This window comes from Ursus maritimus, unplaced genomic scaffold (assembly GCF_017311325.1).
Source record: "Ursus maritimus isolate PB19 unplaced genomic scaffold, ASM1731132v1 scaffold_18, whole genome shotgun sequence".
Classification (NCBI taxonomy): Eukaryota; Metazoa; Chordata; class Mammalia; order Carnivora; family Ursidae; genus Ursus; species Ursus maritimus.
In genome coordinates this window covers 25,063,037-25,083,635 of record NW_024424230.1, presented here as the reverse complement: position 1 = coordinate 25,083,635, position 20,599 = coordinate 25,063,037, and the positions used below count along the sequence as shown (strand labels likewise).

The window sequence follows — 20,599 nt, the reverse complement described above, 5'->3', positions numbered from 1 at the left end:
GCACGGGGTTAAAGGGCCCGGATGTCTACGGTCGCGTCTCCGCGCGCCCGCCCCCTCCTCGGCGCCCCCTCCCCGCCTGCCACACTTGCACTTGCTGCGCCCCGACCTCCTCCCCGGCTCCGCGGAATTTGTATTTTGACAGTAACTGTGGCGGGGGGCTGCGTGGCGGGGGGCGCCCAGGACCCGCGGAGGCGGCGGGCGGCTGGCAGGACCCGGCGCGGGGGCGGAGTGGGGGGGCCGGGCAGAGCCACCATCCGCTCGGGGCTTTTTTCTTTCTTTTCCTTTTTTCTCTTTGCCTCCTCCAGGATTTAAAGGGACAGCCCCGGCCGAGGCAAGGGGCCAGGCGGCCGCCGTTTCTCTGGTCTCCAGACGCCCTCTGCGGCCAGGCCGGACCCACCCGCACCCGGAGCACAGTCTCCCGACCGCCGGGTATTTTTAGGTCCACACCCGGCCCGGGGCAGCGGTGCGGCAGAGCTTGGCTCGCTGGCCCAGGCGCACGGCTATTTTTACAGAGTCCGGTTGGGGGAGGAAATAAAACAACTCAGCAACTGCTTTCCCATCCGAAAGTAGGGAGTAAAGAGTGGGGGCGAGAAGTTTCCTAAATGCTCTCGGAATTCCAGCGAGTCAGAAAGACACCTCTCCGACACGAGAAACTACGGGCTTGCGGCATTTCAGGGCGCCCAGATCCCTGTGGGAAACCCCCCTCAGAGACCGCTTGGACGCAGGGTCTCCCATCCTTCGCCGGGCTGAGTCCCCGCACCCCGCACCCGGCGCGCCAGGGACCGGCCCCCGGCCACCGGTCACTCCTCTGGACGGCCTTAGAAGGCGGCCTTCCAAAGCATCCAATTCCCCAAGCATCCAATCAGCCAAGGGGCGGGCCCTGAGAGGGCTTGGTTCCGCCCTGTCCCGCCAAGCCCCGCCCCCGTTGTTACAGTACCCGCGGGAGAGTCTAGATGGGACCGCAACGAGGAGTGGTGACAGACAGCGCTAAGGGCCCATCCCAGGGAAGAGGCGGCGGCGGGGGCGGGGGGGGGGGGTCTCTCGGGCTGGGAGGGACGGCGTGAGCGGTTTCAGGCCAGGCCACGGAGGCCAGGGCACACAGGGACTGGCTTTTCTCTCTACGTTTTTGCAACTCACCCCTCTGCGCTCTTGGCAGACGTCGGAACCCTTGCCCGCCCTGGCGCGACTACCTTCGGATGTCAGCGGGTTCTCTCAGGGGCTCCTCCATCAGACGCAGGGAAGTTTGAGGTCCCCAAAGTCCTGCTGGGGCTGAGCTTTCCGGAGCCGCGCGGGGCGTCCAGGACAGGCGGCGAGAAAGCGAATCCCTTCCTCCCCGTCCCTGTTCTGGCCATTGACTAATGAAAGAGCAGTGGGACTGCCGCCTGCCATCTGGGTAATGGATTTTAACGTTGGAGGTACTCGATGGCATCCTTTACAGAAGTCACAAAAATTAATTTGTGGACCTTTTGCTTGGCACTTCTTCCTAGTGTCGCTCATTACCACTTTTATCGTTTCATTCATTCGTGTAATAAATGCACATTGTAAGGCACCACGTTGGGACAGTGGAGACAAGGGAAACACTCTGGAATACGATACACACATGAAAGGGGAATCTGGACCTTAGGGTTGTGTATATCGTGTTTCATTTGCTAGAGAGGCCTGACTTTTCCTAGTAAGCAAATGTCATTCATTCAACAGTTTGAGCAACAACCTTATCCAAACCGTTCAAAGGCTCATAGAAGTCTAGGGAGGTCCGTCCCAGAAACTAAGAGATTTTCAGATTCAGGATATCACACTTCCAAGTCGCTAGAGCTTCCAGGGGCAAAATCATATCCTTGCTTTAAGCCCTAGGAGCCATTGCCTAGGACTCTCTCCTTTCCTTTCATTCAAGGGTCTTTGGCAATTTGGGGTACTGCTGACCCAGCTGATGCTTCTAAGCCAGAAGCATGGGGGGGGGTGCCTTTGGGCAGTACCTGGAAGATCTAAGCCCTGGAATGGCAAGGAACATGCAGATGATATGACTACGGTTCTGGGGCTGAGGGCAGCTGCAGCCATGAAAAGGGTATTTTGTTTGAGAAAAGAGAGATTTTCTACTAATTAGAAATGTCTCTAAATCGGAAAGATTTTCCTTTTTCTCTGGGTACAGTTGGCTCAGGGAAGATGTTTGTAGCTATGGATCACTGACGGCTCTCCATGCCATGAGCTATGGGAGGAGGTCTCCGTGTTTGGACAGTGAGCCTCAGTGCTCCTGAGGCTAATCATACACACAAAACTTTCCTAAACTTAAGAGCAATCAGGACGAGAATGGTCTGCATTAGTGATATTATAAAATATTTTTAAAGAAAGCAGCTATTACACTGCATTTATGATTTTTGTTTGATTTTTTTTCCTACAAGACTCAGCTCCTTCCCCATCTTGGCATCCTAACACACTTCGCACTTAATAGGTGCTCATTAAAAGATGAATGAACCAAATGAATGAAAAGTCATTTTAGAATGGTAAAGTAGGCGGTGGTAATACATAAGAACAAAGATCCAGAGAACTTTGTAAGCTCATTTGCAGTTTACTTGTTTGTACGTAACTGCAACAGTAGACTTTGACATAAGTAATACGATCTACTGGCTCCTGCCAGACTCCTCTTTATCAGCCGTGAAACCTAGAAGAGCATGTCATTCATCTCCTCAGTGCCTCCATTTCCAAATCTATAAAAAGGGGATCATAATAGGAACTTCTCTACCCCATGGAAATGCCAGGATGACTAGGTGAGAAAAGTTGCAGGCAAATGTTGCCCCATGAACAGCATTCATTAAGGAGCGTCTATGTGTTGAGCATGGTGGATACATTGCAAATTACCAATACTAGTTATTAGAATAAATTTTATAGAAATTATCAGAGAATTGGGTTCAAAATTTACCTCTGTCCCAAGGATGGTGAAAGGCTGATTCCAGAGAAGGGGAAAAGAAGGGAATTAACATTTCCAGAACTCCCTCTAGAATCAGAACTCATGACAGGCATTGTCATATGTTCCTCCTGACAACTGCACAAAGTATATTTCATGATCATTTTTCAATGAGAAATCTGGCATCAGTAACAGTAGTAATGACCAAGGTCCCACAGCTGGGAAATGACAGAGGCAGCATCGGGGCCCAGGTTTGTGAATTTGGGAATTCACCTGCATTCTATTATTATTATTATTATTATTATTATTATTATTATTATTATTATTATTATATTATGTTAGTCACCATACAGTACATCCCTAGTTTTTGATGTAAAGTTCCATGATTCATTACTTGCATATAACACCCAGTGCACCATGCAATACATGCCCTCCTTAATACCCGTCACCAGCCTATTTCACCTGCATTCTATCCAGCTGTGCTGCCTCTAGAGGAGAAAGAAGAGGCTTTGAGGAAATCAAGGCTGATGAGAATTACAAGATAGCCATGGTCCATGTCACCACAAGGCAGGGTGGGCAGGACGCAATCTCAGTTAAGAGGAACTTCCTGGAAGAGGTGGCATTTGACTCAGTCCTTTAAGTTTGGATGGTTTACATCTCTCTCTCTCTTTTTTTTTTAATAATTTCAGATTTTCAGAAAAGTTACAAAGATAATATAAAGAATTCCCATATACCTTCACCCAGATTCCCCAAATGTGGACATTTCCCATGTTTGCTTTATCTTGCTTTCTCTATATACATATTATTTTTGTCCTAAACCATTTGAGAGTAAGCTGAAGACATGATGCTCTTTTACTGGTAAAGTCTTCAATGAGTGTTTTCAAACAATTCTTACATAATTAAAATTGGGATATTGCCTTTGATCCTATTATCTAATCTAAACCATACCCAGATTTCACCGATTATCTCACTCATGGCAAAAATGAAAGATAAATAAAATCTGGTCAGGATTCAATCCAGATAGTGTATTGCATTCAGCTGTCACATCTCTTGGGAAGATATTTTTATTATTAAAAATAAATATTATCAATTTTCATTTCTTCTTTTAAATGGTCATGCATGTATGGTCCATATGGGGTCCCAAAGACAATCTCCTTGCTCAACCTTTCCACAGATTTCTCTGAGCCCTATTTTTGGGGAGGCCTCACCCCTGAGCCCTGTCTTCAGCTTGCCAAACCCAGCTGTAGTAAGAATCTTGCTAAGTCAGTTTCCTGAGAATCCCCCCACCCTTGATATTTGATCACCCTAGCTTGCCTTTAGCAAGAATCCTGTTAGGTCAGTTTAGCAAGAATCCACCTACCCTTGATGTTAGTAATTTTCCATCCACTGACCCCCACCCTTCCTTGGCAACAAATCTTTACCTGTCCTTGTGGAGCCTGACCTCTTNNNGCAATACCCCTTTTGCAATGGTCTCGGATAGTCTTCCTTACCATTTAACAAGTGTTAGAACAATTTCTTCTTTAATCGCGCCAAAGAAAGCATAGCCCATAGCCCGCCTTGCCCTTTAGCTCCTAACCCAAAACTCCTGTTATCAATTCCCTTGAAAAAATGCTACAGCCCCTAACAGCCCTAAAAACAAGCTGATGTGGGCAGGCCACACCCCTCGTACCCACCTATTTTGTTTGCAAACATCAGGGCCTACAAAAGCTCTACTGGCCAATGGATTTGAAAAAGCGTTGTGGTAGCTCGAGAGCATTAAAATGTAAGACGGGACAACTTGAAGCTGTACAAGATATGACTTCCCCCATATTCCAGGGAAGAGCAACCAGGTATTCAACCCTCCACAGTGAGTCCCTTGATGGTGCACCCCACTTCTAACCTGGCCCCAACTTTGTTCATCTGCCCTTCGATATGACTCTCGACAGGAAAGCCAGCCTCTAAACTCAGGGGACAGGCTTTCCCTGGGACCCCATTCCATCATTTTCCCAACATACAGTTCACAAACCTCGGTGGGTCAAGACATCTGTGCGACACTCTGGGGTGGTGCTAATTAGGTGATCTCTCACAGGGCTGGTCAATAATGGCCATTGGCATTCCAAGCATGGCCGAACAGCTGAGCGAGCCAGGACAGGTAAGGTCTGCAGGTAAGTTCAGCCTCCCTCAAGATCTTCCCAACCGTCTGAGCTGCAGGTGTGCGAGTAATTGTTGAATCAAGTGTGCACACACTCACACTCCCACACACATCTTCAAAGACAATTCTCCGAGCTGATTCAGTCTAAATCTATGAGGATCAGAGAAACAATTTGCTAATCACCTCACATTTTTCAGAAGGCCATAGTATTACTTCTCTGTAATTAGTATGGCATATTACATACACATATTACATAGTATATTATATATATTATTATGCAATTACTGTTTCTTCATGCCCCTCCTTGAGTTTATATTATCTTGTTGCCTCATTCCCCTCATGAGAATTCCCAGGTCCCCACCGGGATTTCTCTTAGTTAGCCGAGCGCCAGGTCAGTGCTGTGCAATCATCCTGGGGATGTGATTTCATTGAGAGTCCTCACTCCACTCAGGGGCTGTGCGAAAGAAGAGGACTGCTTTTATTCAAGATGTGCAGGGCACGAGGCAAATATGTGTTGCAAAGTGCCTGTCTACATAAACAACCTGATTTCAAAATGCGTTACAAAACCCATGGCCCATGTGAAGTACAGTGATTTAATGTCGAAGATTTAGAATAATGGGTACAGAAGAGGTATTTACATATTTATTTGTTGTTTCATCAGTGCACATAAGGATTCGCCATAGCGTCCAGGCACCCTCTCTTCCTGTTCAAGTCCAAAACCCACCTTTTCATTTTCTTTCTTGTTCACTAACACCAAATACACTGTTCGTAGTTAATTTCATATTCCCCACCGTGAGAAAAGGTGGCAATGCCATTATTACTCATAAGGCCATGGCTCTTCAGAACCTATTTGTACTGAAACGGTACAGCTCTTCTTGCTTCTGCAGTCCCCTAATACTGTTGACTCATGACGTTGCATCATCCATCCCGAGGTCTGCGAACACTGGCTTCCAACGGCTCTCAAAAGCTGTTACTGTGCTCTGTTCAGGAGGACTTCACATGCTCGTCTTACCTGACGTATGCAGGAACACATGAGCCATCATTCATTTCCAGATCATGTTAAATTTGCCATTTAGAATTATATGATGTAAACCTAAAACAATACATTTTCCCACCCATGTCTTCTCTTAAACTCCTAAGGCTGTAATCACCGCATTCCTAGCAAGTGATCACTTTCATCGTTAACCAAATTGCTGTAGGTTTGGTTGAAGGGTGTCCCCCTAAGACTCGCGCCCACCTGGAACCTGTGAATGTGACCTTATTTGGAAATAAGGTTTTTGCAGATGTGAGCAAGTGAAGATAAGGTCATACTGTATCAGGGTGAGCCCTAAATCCAGTGTCCTTATAAGAAGAGGGAAACTTGGAGACACAGAGACACTCAGGGGTAATACCAGTGAAGACGGAGTAAAGACTAGAATGATACATCTAGAAGCCAAAGGACCCCAAGGGTTGTTGGCAACACAGAAACTAAGAAAGGCACTGAACAGGTTTTCACTCAGAGCCTCCAGAAGGAACCAGCCTTGCTGACACCTTGATTTCAGACTTCTGGCCTCGAGAACTGTAAGAGAATAATTTCTATTGTTTGAAGACACCAAGTTTATGGTAATTTGTTACAGCAGCCCTAGAAAAGGAATATGTCCTGCTTGCTGCAGACTGTCACCAGCGGGAAGCAAGGCAGGAGCCCGTGGGCGGAATGAGAAGAGAAACTACTTCTGCAAGGAATGCCTATCCCTTGTCCAACATGGGATAAGACTGACCTGGAAAAGCATGACACTGCATATTAGTTAGAGGTTAGAAAGGACATTGATGAGAAAAGCCCGTAGGCATTCTGGAACAGTGGTCTCAAATCCACTGCCACCCCAGAGGACTTTCTGCCCTGTGACACAGAGCCTTCTGAACACACAGCGTGATTTCCCTGGAGGCTGGGGTGGGGACACGGGGATAAAGGATGCCTGCCACCAGACCCATGACCCTCAAGTGTCACACACCAGCAGCAGGGGCACCATGATCTGATTGCCTATAAGGGTGAGAGCTGATGGGCAGACCTGTAGACATGGCTCAAGCCCAAGGCTCAGCAGTGGACCCTCAGTAGCCTAGACCCCCAAACTCACCCTGCATCCATAAGAGCCACCACAAATCAGCATGTCTACACCTTTTTGGTGACCCGATCTCACACAAATCCACAAAACACAGACCACATTTGTCAGTAGGAACTATCCGCTTACCAGCCCATCCTCCCTTAGAGCCCAGGGATGGCTCTGTAGGTGTGAGTCTTGGAGCTTTTTGGGGACATCTAGTCCACCCCATGCATGGGGTAGAGGGTCAGAGAGTTTTTAGGGGAGAAACAGGTTCTGGGACACTTAAAGTGTCCAGGCTGTGGGCGGTGTACCCAGCTGACCTAACGCATGTGAAGGAATTTAGGAAATTCTGATGAAGGTACTCCAGAGCAGGGGGCTTCCTGGAGCTCAAATATGGGACAGGATCCTATCTGTGAGGGTCTGACAAGCACTCCCTCCCTGACCAAACTTCCATCAGCCTCCTTCAGTCAGAGTGAGGAACTTACTCTGTTGTTTTTCCAAATAGACAGATGTGATGAGTTGGGGGAGGGGGAGCACATCCCAAAATAAAGGCAAAGAAACAAATCTACAAAGGTAAGAATTTGCTAAGTTAGTTGTCGAAATGGCAACCTGGTGCGGCTGTAACAGAGGAGGCTGATATGGGAAAAATAGAAAGCACGACTGGAAAGTTAGGGAGGAATTTGAAATTAGAGTTTCAGTCTGTCAGCAAGGAGGAAGTCGCGGGGGCTCGGAAAGAGGAGAAACGTGACCAGAATCAACTCTTCAGTAGGGTGCATGGTGCCTAGAGATGGGACGAAGACCATTGCAGAGGCTGAGGAGCAAGAACCAGGGTCTAAATTAGGACAGAGCAGTGGGATTGGAGAGGTGATGGTTGTTTGATGCCTGGAAGAGTCCAGCAGGACTGACTATGAAGACAAGGAAGGGTCTGCTGTGACCCCGTAAGGATCTAGCCTCACGGTTGCCATGAGGACAAAAGTTACTCATCGTATGGATGGGGCTATTCTGTTCCTCACGGCTCCTGTCTGTCTTCTCAGGTGGTGGGTGAAAGGAGTTTTCCTTTCTGCATTTTAAAGATGGGGAAACTGAGGTTCAGCAAATCATGACTTGCCCAAGAGACACTAGAGAATTGGATCCCTTGCAGCACAATCTGAGTAGAAATGTAGGCACAGGGCCCTGGAGCTGTTATGTCTCTTTGAATGTGGCGAACTCACCTCACCTATGTGCACAGGGTTGGGGGCGGTGGGGCGGGAGATGAGGGGATACGTGCCTGTGTGTGTGTATGTGCACACGTGTGCGCACGCAGTCCGTGGGCATGTGGGTGAGGAGGGTAGCACGTGCGCCAGCTGGATTTCTCTCTCAGGAGGTGGTGATGGGCACCAGTGCTCCCTGGATGGCTTCCTCTTCCCAAATAAACAATCATATGACACAATGTCTGAAAGCCCAGAAGATTTCCTGTCTCCACTGGCCCAGTGCCCTGCCTTCTGCAAACCCCGAGCCGGTGAAGCTATCTCCAGCCCTCCACTTCCCTCCACCCTAAGTTCTCTAGCTCCAAGACCCAGAGAATGCCATGAGCTCACTGCGCCTGGCCTGCTGGGCACCAGCTACATGAAGAGGCTGGACATTCTTCTGCCAAAGAAAACCCAGTGGCTGGGCCAGCAACCTGGCCTCCCCCAACAGGCTGGCTCTGCCACACTACCCACCTCAAGTCTCCATCCCTCCCAGGGGTCTGCTACTTCCATCAGGGTCCACCTGAGAGACCCCAAATAGGCTCCACACTATAGAAAAGGAGGCCATGTCTCCCAGGGACCATTAGCTTCTCTCCACGTTGCAAAAAAGCCAGCAACAGTGCAGGCAGTGAAAGGGAGCTAGCGGTTTCTAACCTACAGAATCCATTCATCCTTTGAGGTCCAGTTGATTCGCTGTCCTCTCTGTGACTTCTCACCCAAGTCCCACCCCAGGAGTGCTAGCCAACAGCTCCTCTGTGCTCCCCGAGCAAATGTGTGCCGGGTGATTGCAGTCCTTTGCTGCCCAGGAAGCAAATACGTTCCATCTTTTGTTCTAGGTCTGATTGATGGGTAGTGATGGCTTGGTTGCTGTGTCAGGAAGGATGCTGAGGCGATATTCAGACACAAGGGGACTCTTGCCATCACCAGTTAGGGAAGGCAGTTGGGTGGGTAATAGCCAGATAGCCTACAGCTATGCCTTCCAACCCCAACTGCCACGCTGCCCTGCCCTTCGTCACCTCGACTGTCCTTAATCACCATTCGAGCAATTTGGGGACAGAAGTCCATTTGCTCCTCTTTGCATCTCCAGTTCCTAGCGTGGTGCCTGGCACTCAGTAGGTGCTCAAGAAATATTTTTGCTGAATGAATGATTCATTAAAAGAGTCCATAATCCTTCCCATAGAGTGGACAAGCAGATGCACCCACCCTGGCTCTCAACAAGTGGGAACCATGCAAGCTCAACATGCCCTTGAGCCCTCAGGAGACCACTCCTCTGGCCATCCACCTTCTCTCCTGTAACCTTATTCTTGATGACATTGTGTCCACTGGCTTTATTCATATGTCTTGAGGTCCGGGATGGTAGCTTCCACTTTAACCTACGCTGGACCTAGCATGGGGCAGCCATAGGCATTTAGCAATTCCCGGTTAAAGAAATGAGTGGATCTTCTTCCTCCTCTCTGCCTGCCATTTACTCTTCTGTTGTGTAAACACCATCATGTTCGGTTTCATACCTGGTAGTCAATATATTGCCATGTTACATAAATGTACTTAATTTCCTCTTATCAAGCAGTGACCATCTTAATTGCATTTATAAATATTACCAGAGTCATAGAATTGGAAGTTGGAATACGCCATACAGTTTAAAACACTCGTGTTAAAGGCAAGGAATTGGAGACGGCGATTACCGACAGAGTTGCTATCTCTTTTCTTTGCCTTTTTCATTCACTCACTCAATACTAATTTGTTAGAATTAACAGTTTTAATGGAAACAATTTAGTAATTTTTAGAAGAACACAAAGTAAGCCGTACTTCTTAATGTTTTGTGATCACTTTTATATTTCTATGAGCTTTTCAAGAAAACCAACTTTAAATGAAGGTAGAATCAACAAGGCCACCCACCAGGTTCACTTTGAGTCCCTCCTCAAGCCATACACAGCCCTTCCACACAAATTCACCAACAACCCAACGTACGTCTCAACCAAGTAGCACCGGTTACTGAAAGAAAGAGAAGACACAGCTCATGCTCTCCGAATACTTCTCTCCGCAATTATCTGGAGCTTTAACTGTTGTCTGCAGACTTTCAAAACTACAATAGCCTCTCATTTTTGTGGTATGCCACACAAGCAGGTTTCTAGAAATATAAAGCTTAATTCTCTTGCCATTAGAACTTAAAACATATACATATTATTATTACATTGGAAAGAAAACTTTCTAAAACATATCGTATACATATTTTTATTTTATTTGTTTTTTAAGATTGATGTATTTATTTTAAAGAGAAAGGGGGGGTAGAAGGAGAGGGAGAGAGAGAATCTCAAGCAGGTGCCGCCTTCAGTGCAGGGGGCCCAACAAGGGGCTTGATCTTACGACCCCGAGATCATGACCCGAGCCGAAACCAAGAGTCGGATACTCAGCCACCCCGGCACCCCTTGCATACATGTTTTTAAAACAAAAAATGCTCGCTGTAACGCCACCTGCTCTTAAGGACTGCGAGCCAGGCCTCTTCCTGAACATTCATGGGCTCAGCTGCAAAGCCCTCGTGGGCTCACGGTTCACTGAGGTGTGAGGGGCTCTACCACACTGAATGGCCCTGGAAAGCCATGGATTTCTAGTTCTTCTGTATAATTTTGGAAGTACTTCTGCCTCCATTCTTACTATGAACTGTCGGTTGCCATTTCTCCATTTTGCTGGTCTTCTTGCTTCTTTATGCTCATGCTCTTGGGGCTCAAGAGGGCTGCTCTGCGTACACCCTTGGTTCTTGTTTCCCTCGTGCTTTGCTGCCCCTCCTTCCTTTTAGGCGGGTCTTTACTGGATCTTCCTCCAGGATCTGTGCCATTACCTAAGACCCCACACTCAGAAGGGCCCGCACTTGGTTCACTGCTCTGCCATTGCTGTCTTGAACTCTTAATAATTTTATCTATAATTTGCGTGTTTTACGTGAAGACCAATGGGACAAGGGAGCATGGTCACAAGAGAGGAGATACGTCGAATGTGTGTGTCTTTGCCCTTTGCCACGCATGCAGTGTTAGCTATGCCCGCTCTGTGGCTCCATGATGCCCTCACCTTGTCCGGCCTTTGAGTCTGGCTGAACTCCCACGCATTGTGGGCCCACAGGAGTTCCGTGCTCACATCCCGTGTCCACATGGCTATAGCTGAGTGAGCCGGACCTTGATGGCCCAAGGGGCCACTCCTTCTGTTCAAACCAGGACTTGCTTCAAATCCGGAAGGATGACAATGGCATTTCTAGGAACCACAAGGGACCAAGGAGCCCTATCATATCCTTTCTTTCCTTACGTTACTTCTCTGTATTAGCCAGCCACTTATGACGTAAATGATGACATAAAAAGAAAGGAAAAAAAAACAAAACAGCAACCCAAGTTCCTTTTCCTTAAAGTCTTCTCTTCTTTCCTCACCAACCAGTAAACCAAAGGTAGAGGTCGGTGTGCCTTTCCAAAAGTGAAATCAACATGGTTGATTTATTTTTATTTATTTTCATTTTTTTAAAGATTTTTATTTATTTATTTGACAGAGAGACAGCCAGTGAGAGAGGGAACACAAATGGGGAGTGGGAGAGGAAGAAGCGGGCTCCCAGTGGAGCCGGGAGCCCGAAGTGGGGCTCGATCCCAGGACGCTGGGATCACGACCTGAGCCGAACGCAGACGCTTAACGACTGAGCCACCCAGGCGCCCTGATTTAGTTTTATCCAGCATTTCCTGTTGGTGGTAAGAATGAAATATACGTGTATGTATAGGATATGAAATATGACTCACGTAATTTTGGTGATTCTGCATAGGAGCTCATGTTTTTACACTTTCATTTAAACTGTCCTTGCTGGGACGCCTGGGTGGCTCAGTCAGTTTAAGCATCTGCCTTCAGCTCAGGTCATGATCCCAGGGTCCTGGGGTCGAGTCCTGCATCGGGCTTCTTGCTCAGTGGGGAGCCTGCTTCTCCCTCTGCCTGTTGCTCCCCCTGCTTGTGCTCTCTCTCTCTCTCTCTGACAAATAAATAAATAAAATCTTTAAAAATATAAAATAATTTAAAAACTGCCTTTGCTTATTCACAACAGCCAAAAGCATCTGTCGGTGCATGAATGAACATTTCTAGTCTTATCAAACTCATAGAAACTGTGGTGCCTGTGTGTCTCAGTCGGCTAAGGGTCTGATTTGGTCTCAGCTTGTGTCATGATCTCTGAGTCATGGGATCGAGCCCTGAGTAGAATCCCCCCATCAAGCCACCCCCCATCGAGACGCCCCCGCCCCATCAAGCCCTGCGTTGGACTCCGTGCTCAGTGGGGAGTCTGCCTAAGATTTTCTCTCTCCTTCTGCCCCTCCCACCCCACGCTCCTTCTCTCCCTCTTTTTCTAAAATAAATAAATAAATCTTTTAAAAAAATAAACAAAACTCATAGAAACAGAAAGTAGGATGGTGATTGTCGGGGGCTGCAGGCAGGGCAGAGTGGGGAGTTAGGGTTTAATGGGAACAGAGCTTCAGTTTTGCAAGATGAAGAAAATGGGTGGTGGATGGCGGTGGCAGTTGTACAACAGTGTGAATGTACTTACTGTCACTGAACCGTGCTCTTAAAAATGGTTAAGACGGTTAAGGTTTACGTTGTGTATATTTTACTGCAACTTAAAAAGAGCAAATATATGGGGGCGTCTGGGTGGCTCAGTCAGTTAAGAGTCTGACTCTTGATTTTGGCTCAGGTCATAATTTCAGGGTCATGAGATCGAGCCCTGCTTCAGGCTCTGCACTCAGCTTGGAGGCTGCTTGAGATTCTCTTTCATGCTTTCCCTGCACCCCTCCCCCACTTGCTCTCTAAATAAATAAATAAAAATCTTCTTAAATTTTTAAAGAATAAAAATAGTAAATGAACGAACAAACGAATGAATATACAGGTGGCACAATGTAAAGATGAATGGCAAAATTCATGCAAATAATTTAAATGTTTGATTTTTCCTTATTTATAATATTAAATAGAAAAAGAATTTTAAAAACCTAAATCGAGAGGGACACCTGGGTGGCACAGTCGGTTAGATGTCTGCCTCTTGGTATCAGCCCAGGTCTGATCTCAGGGTTGTCGGATCAAGCCCCTTGTTGGGCTCTGGGTTCAGCCCGAAGTCGGCTTGCCCCTTTCCCTCTGCTCCTCCCCTCTGCTCCTCCCTCCAGTTGTTGGCGCTCTCTCTCTCAAATAAATGAACAAAATCTTAAAAAAAAAAAACCAAAACCTAAGTTGAGACAGATGGCAGAAGAAAGGAAAAGCTCTGAATTTTAGTCCCTTTAAACTGTATTTCCCTCCGCTTTTTCATTTTGCACTGGGCCCTGACATTTCATAGCAGGTCCTCTGCACACTCCCCTACCAACTTCTCCCGCCCCCTTCCTTTTCTTAACCAAGAGCAGCCACATCTCTCTACTTACCTTCCTGGACACATTTCACCTCCCCCTCCTTCCTTCGGCTGACAGCCAGGCCCCCGGGGTTCTTCCTCACTCCGCTCATTCCACTTGCTATCTGCACCCACTGCCCTCTTGCACCCTGAAGCCATGGAGCTTTGCCTTGGAGCCCCCGTGGACCACTCCCTCTGTCCCCCTGCTTCTTCCTGGATTCAGTCACTGCTGAGGTGGAAGGCTCCTGAGAGATCCCATCTACTTGGGGGTCTGATGCTTATTCTTCTCTCGACCCACTCCCCCCATCCCGGACTCCAATGGGTTATCCAGAAACACTTTTCTTTAAAAAGAACAGGTGGGCAACCCTAATGAGCACCCAAATATCCATCTCGGGATGAATGGATAAGCAGAGCGCTGTCTCTACAGACAATGGAAGATGATTTGGTCTTAGAAAGGAAGGACATTCTGACACGAGCTACACCATGGATGACTCTTGAAGACATTACGCTGAATGAAGTAAGTCCAACACAAAAGGGCAAATACTGAATGATTCCACTTACAGAAGTTTCCTAGAGTTGGCAAATTCACACAGACAGAATGTAGACTGGTGGTCACCAGGGGCTGAGGGGAGGGAAGAATGGGGAGTTCGAGTGTCGAGGGCGTACAATTTCTGTTTAAGATGATGATACGTTCCGGAAATGAGTCATGGTGACAGTCTTACGACATTGGAAATGTGCTTAATGCTACTGAATTATACGTTTTGAAATGGCTAAAAGGTTACAGTTCATATTATGTATATTTTACCACAATAATTTATTTTCAACAGGTGTGAATGCTAATTCACGCTCTCCTCTCTTTCCATCTTCCTTCTCCTCCGAGAGGTGTGTGAGTCCTGGAGAAAGCCAAGATGACTTATGTCTTCAGCTCAAGGCTGGATGGGGAGAAAGACAGAGGCAATGAAGACGAGGATGTGGCGAGCAGGGAATCGAACTTCGGAGGGGAGAGACGACTTACAGGGTCCTCCCCGCTCGGGGACGGCATGAACAGCACTGCAGCCAGGGAAGGGCTGGCCCCCCAATGCCCCGGGCTCTTTCCTCCCGACTGAAGCTCTCCATGAGAGGCCGCTGTGAGGGAGAGGGCGTGCGGGTCAGCGACTGCGGCACAACGGAGTAGGGACTCTCAGGAAGGTAGACACCTAGGAGTTACTGGTTCTGCTTCTGAGGCTTCGGGATGAATAGCTAAGGATTTGTGTAAGACAAAGAGCCCAGAGCAGGCATCCCGGGAAGGAACAGCACGTACCACAGCACCAGGACGTCGCAGCTTCTGGGAAAGTGTTTCTGTGGGGGGCACGGTGGCCATCGGGCTCAGGACTGTTGCAGACACAGTGGGACATTTAAGCACCTCTAACCCCTGCCTGATGAAACTCCATCCATCGGCACGTCCCATCATTGTGACCGCACCGCACACCTGATGCACTCCCAACAGAACCCGTATATAACTATAACCTCTAGTTCATAACTTCCTTCAGGTCTGGTTCCTTTGAGTAGTTCAGGAAGAACAAAGAGCAAGGTGAACAGTGATTGAGACTGACAGTGAGCATGAGGGGTCAGGACATGGGCAGGGGGGCATCCAGACCAGAGCAGGCGCCCAGGACTCCATACTCAGATGGGCCCTATAAGTGGGGTTTTAATGCTCAGAGGGCACCATCTTGAAATTCTTGATCCTGTTATTTTTGACTTCGTGTTTTGTGAATAGAGTCCTCAGGACAACGGAGACGTACTGAGGGCCTGAAGCCTCTGGTCTTCAGCAGTCCCACCTCCCATGGCCTCCTTAGGATGGGTTCTCAGCTGTCTACTCCATGCCCCCTGGCACCTCAGGCTGCACACACTTTCCCCTCCCCCAACCCCCATCACTTGACCCCTATCTCATTGGTGGTGGAGGTCACATTCTGCTTTGCCCTCCATCCCCTTCGGAGGCCAAGGCAAACTCAAGGAGGTCCAGGGTTGGGCACATGCCCCTTGGCGTCTCAGGCTAGGGCAGAGCAGTGGTCCTGGGGCTGGCAGTGCCATGACACATCAGGGGTGAGTCAGTGATGCCCCACTCCCCCCACCCCTGTCACCCCAGGGCCTTGCATTTGGCACTGGACCCACAGCTTATAGAGCCAGCTGTACACATATAATAGCGTGAACGGTGAAGATACAGAGAAAAGGATGCTTTCGGGGAAAGATCTGGCCTGGACTTGATAGGTTTTATTACATACAGAGGGAAAGCGAGCATTTTAAGAACACACCCCTTCCCAATTGTTAGCCCAAAAATAGAGAAAGATGGCTTTCTCTATAGATGTGGCTGTTACAATGAAATTAAGGTTAAAATTAAATACAATTTAAAAGTGAGTTCCTCGGTCCAAAGAGCCACATTACATGTTCTCAGGAGCCACGTGTGGCCAGTGGCTGCCATACCGGACAGCTCAGAAGAGCACATTTCTATCCTCACAGAATATTCTGTTGAGCAGCATTATATTATTCGAGCACATTCTGAGGGGCAGGCTTACTTGGGAAGTCTTCCACCCTGGCAAGACCAGAAGCCAGGTCTCTGGACTCCCAGCCCAGGGCTCTGGCCCTTGGTTCACTGATTGCACCTTTCCTGGCTGGCAAGGGTGTAAATCAGCACCCAGCACTGCTGCCCCCAGCCTCCCCACTGCACGGCCCTCACAGGCTTCCAGGCTCACCAGCACTCCCAGTGCCTCCCTTCCCAGTTCCACCAGGTGCAGAGCCTGGTGCACAGGAGGCCCTCGGCAGACACTAGAGGAATGAATGAGTGGCCCCTGCTGAGGTGTGCCAGCTCCTGGGAAAGCCCTCTTGCCATCACACACTGCAGAAATTCGTCCTTACCAGCTCGTGGTTCTCCGGATGGTCTTGTCAATCACGCGCTGCCTGGAGTGTCATTTTCAAGGCATCTTGGAGGCTGGAAGGCGGCACCTGCAGGGTCCAAGGTGCATCTGGAAAGTGCAGGAAGAAATTCAGAAGGTGAGGGATCTGTCCTGCCCAGGACAAGGAATCAGACATTGCAGGTGTCCCCCTGTGTGACCTGGGGCAAGCACAGAACCCATCTGTGCCCTCGCTCCCCATCTGGGAAACGGAGACCCGACCCTGCCTGCTTCGCGGTGTTGTCGTAGGGTCCTGGCTAGATGTGAAGGGATCTGAAGAGTCACAGGCTCCTCGCGTGTCTGCCCTCCATCAATACAACTCCTATACCTTCTTCCTTAAAAACGCTCTCCCAACCATACCCACTCTTGAATATTCCACACTCCTTCTACCCATGGTGGCTTTTCCCATTCAGTGTCTGAACATACAGGAATCTCCATCACCCTCCAATCTCTCCTGCTTTCCACCCAGGGCAATTTTCCCAAAGGGCCCCTTTCCACCTGCTGACTCCGCCCTCACCTCTCGGCCATGTGGCCCTACCCCGTCCCACTGCAGAGCCTGTCCCCACTGACAGCACCCCAAGCTCTAAGTCCCATGCAGGAGGCCATCCTGCAAGGTCCCCTGGTGTGAGTGATGCTCTGGCCACTCCCTCCCCCATAAGCCCCTGCTCTCTGTCAACTTCCAAGACTCCCACCATCTCTCTGGTCCCTCCCTCTCAGGCTGGGGGGAGGCCCAGCCCCCTCCTTCATACCTGCCTCCACCTGCATGAACTTGAATGTGTTTCTTCATGCTCCACCCCTGCAGTGGCCTCCTCGCACTGCATGCTCTGCCTGGGTGGCTTGACCAGCTCCTGTCCTGACACCCCCAAGTCTGCCTCTGCAGCCCCAACTGATTTCTGAAGCCGAGGACCCAGATGTCTGGCCGCCTCCCAGACATTATAGTTGGAGGGCTCACCAGGATCTCAAACACAGTGTGTCCAAAAGCCAACTCGGGGTCTCCCAAAGGGTCTAAGTGAGTTCATTTTCTATGAACAAAAGAACCATATTAGACATTTTAAATTTGACACCCCCCCGCCAAATCACACCCTGAAAGGATTCTACTGCAAGGGGTTTCATTGGGAGGTGACATCTCAGTGAGGCCTGATCTGACCACTCAAGACCCCTCTCTGTCCCTCCCACGACCCCCCTCTATTCTTAGAAGATTTACCAGCTTCTCACACCCTCTATGAACTACTCATTTATGACGTTTATTTTTATGGTCTCTCTCGACTAGAGTGAAGTCCATAGTGCAGGTTTGTTCACATCTTCTACTCACTGAGGACTGTCAGCGGTCTGAACGGCGTGAGACACACAGCAGGTTTGATCCACAGCTGTGGAGTGAAAGAAAGACCTGGGGATGGGGGAGGCTCTTTTTCTGCCTCCCGCACTGACATAAACTGCATTAGGATGGACACTGGTTTCTTCTCCTCTGAATCCCGCACACGTAGCACCCTGCAAGCCACATTCCGGGCCTCGGTGAAGGTTTGGTACGGTGTGACCCAATCTAGGGGGACAATTTCTGCCAATGCCTGTTGTCTCACTGTGACAGCTTTAAAGCTTTGAACCCCATTGTGTGAAGCCAGAACAAGAGACCGCTACAGACCCGCTCCACTCTCTCCTCCTGGCTATGGTGTGGAGGGAAGGAGTTTGGTGCACAGAGACCAGATGAAGCCCCAGTTTCTGGGACCAAGTATGGAACCTCAAGGAAGACCCTTTACCTCTTCTCTCTCTTGTGCTCCCTCTCTTGCCCATTGCTCCATGGCACTGTGGGCCTGGGCCCTGCAGGCAGACCACCTGGGTTTCAAATTTGGACTCCCCGCCTTCCTAGCTGTGTGAATTTGGGCACATGGCTCACCATCTCTGTTCCCTCCACTGCAAAATGAGGATAATAAAGTGCCTACCTCATTGGGCTGTTGAGGAGGCAATGAAGTAATAGGGGTGGGGCGTGCAGAACAACGCCCGCCACGGAGGAAGGGCTCGGCGATTGTCAGCTAGCTCCCCGCAGGTTGCAGGCGTCCCATGAAACACTGGGTGTGGAAGAACTTTGAGAGATACAGAGTCAGGGAGAGACAGACAGAGAGAGGCGGGCACATGGCTATTTTCCTAATGCTCACCAGCCCTTATTTACGTCTCTCTTGGCCTTTTCAATTTCTTTCCTCCAGAAATACCAAAAGCCAAGGGTGAGATGAAGGAAATACAGCCTTCTAAAAGATTGACGTGGCGTGAGCCTGGTGACCATTCAGACCGGGGTCTGGACATTTGCTCCTTTCTGAGACGTGATAGCTCTCCATTTAGAACTAGAAGATCCACAGTTCCTTGCTGGGCCTTCTCCTCACGACATGATGGTGGGTAGATTGCTTGGTTTCCTCACCTGTGAAATGGGATCTACAACCCCCCCCCCACACCTCTAGAGGGACATGCGGTAACGTTCAAGAGGGAAGCGCTTTGTAAATTGGAAAGTACCCAACACACAGGACTCTTGGAGAAGAAAGGTCCAGAAAAACTTTGAGAAAGTGATCAGATCTTGGTCATTCCTTCATGCAGCCCCCACGCCCAGTGTCACCTCCGTGCACAATCGGTGCTCAATAAAAATGCTCCCTGGCATGCCTTGAGGTTGGGGAAGGAGAGGGGAGGGGATCCATAACCTTTGTGGGTTTCCAGCCCTAGGCTCTGACTTCTCTCAGCAGCGCGTGGGCTGCAGGGACCCTGCCAAACACGTCACCCATGAAATCACAGGGCCACCAGGAAGGCGGCCGGGGTGGGGTCCGCCGGAATGTACTAATTTTGTAAATTGCACTGTGCCATCATGCGCACACCCATGGGCGGGAGTAAGGGCAAGAAGGAAGGGAAGGGAAAGGAGACAGTTTCATGTGAGTGAAATTGCAGGTCCTGCCAGATGGCTCACAGGCCCCGGGCTGGCCCTGGGCACAACTGTGCAGTGGGAAAGTTTGTTTCCGCGGTTGTCACTCCCTCCATGTCATCATCTTTCCCTCCCCAACGCACAACCCCTCCCACCTCTCACCCCTGCATCCTGATGTGCCCCACTCTTCCATGTGGGAGCCCACCTGCCTGCCCCTGAGGGAAGCCATGACCTGAGCCTTTCCCTACCCCCCTGCCTCCTGACCCATCTCCCACCCCCACCCTCCTGCTCCATGATCCAATGACTGCCGATCTGTCACCCTTTATCTCATTAACACGAATGAGTCCCCTCCAGGTAGCATAGGTCAAACTCCACCTTGTATCATCGTGCTTTGAGCCCAGATCTGCCTCCCAGGGAGAGGGAGGTTCCGTGAAGTGGGGAACTGTGTCGGACCCCCTTTGGCAGCCCGTTCAGAGCCCCACAGTGTTGGCACTGTGGAAGGTGCTCGCGGAACACTCGGTCGTGTGCCGGGCTTCTTACCGGTTACCCGCACCTTGGACACAGGCGGTCACAGAGTCCAAGTCTCCGTAAGAGCTGAGAGGGCTGAGGAGGGTCTAAAGACCCCAAGGATGGAAGGAATGAGCTCCTGCAAGAAACTCGCTGGACCCTCCCTCCCTCAGGCAGTGTCACTGACTGACTGTCATGCTCCAGGAAAAAAAAAAGTCTGGTTCAGCTTGGGTGAAGGGTGTATCACAGTTCTGCGGTAGAAGAGTTCCCAGAGGGGAAAAGCAGGAGCTGCAAGCCTTCTTGAGTGAGGAACAGGCATCGAAGACATAGGACAGCATTTCCCCTGCATTTTCCTGATCAAAGCAAACTTTTAAGTCCAGCCCTAGATGGAAGGGATGAGGGACTGGCAAATTCGCATTGCAAAGTGTTGTGCATCTTTGAATACGAACAAGTTCTAGGACCACCTTTGCAAGCAATTGGCCACACAAATTCCTATTGATTATTAGAGATGAATGGAGGGGCCCTGGGTGGCTTAGTCAGTTGAGCATCCAACTCTTG

At 49.3% G+C, this 20,599-nt stretch overlaps 1 long non-coding RNA gene across 3 annotated transcripts; it reads right to left on the bottom strand.

Moving 5' to 3' along the window:
- Window positions 1-5,659: 5,659 nt before the first annotated feature.
- LOC103663970 lies at window positions 5,660-20,358 on the bottom strand. 3 transcript variants are annotated; one of them, XR_005835402.1, is made up of 6 exons: window positions 18,576-20,358; window positions 17,951-18,005; window positions 17,591-17,660; window positions 16,604-16,710; window positions 14,727-14,836; window positions 12,537-14,643 (listed from the first exon to the last, which is right to left on the bottom strand). It is a non-coding gene; the product is annotated as an uncharacterized LOC103663970 (long non-coding RNA). The 3 variants fall into 3 exon arrangements; XR_005835401.1 differs by lacking the exons at window positions 12,537-14,643; window positions 14,727-14,836 and adding an exon at window positions 5,660-6,042 and having other exon boundaries at window positions 18,576-20,356; XR_005835403.1 differs by lacking the exon at window positions 14,727-14,836 and having other exon boundaries at window positions 12,536-14,643.
- Between the last annotated feature and the right edge of the window lie 241 nt (window positions 20,359-20,599).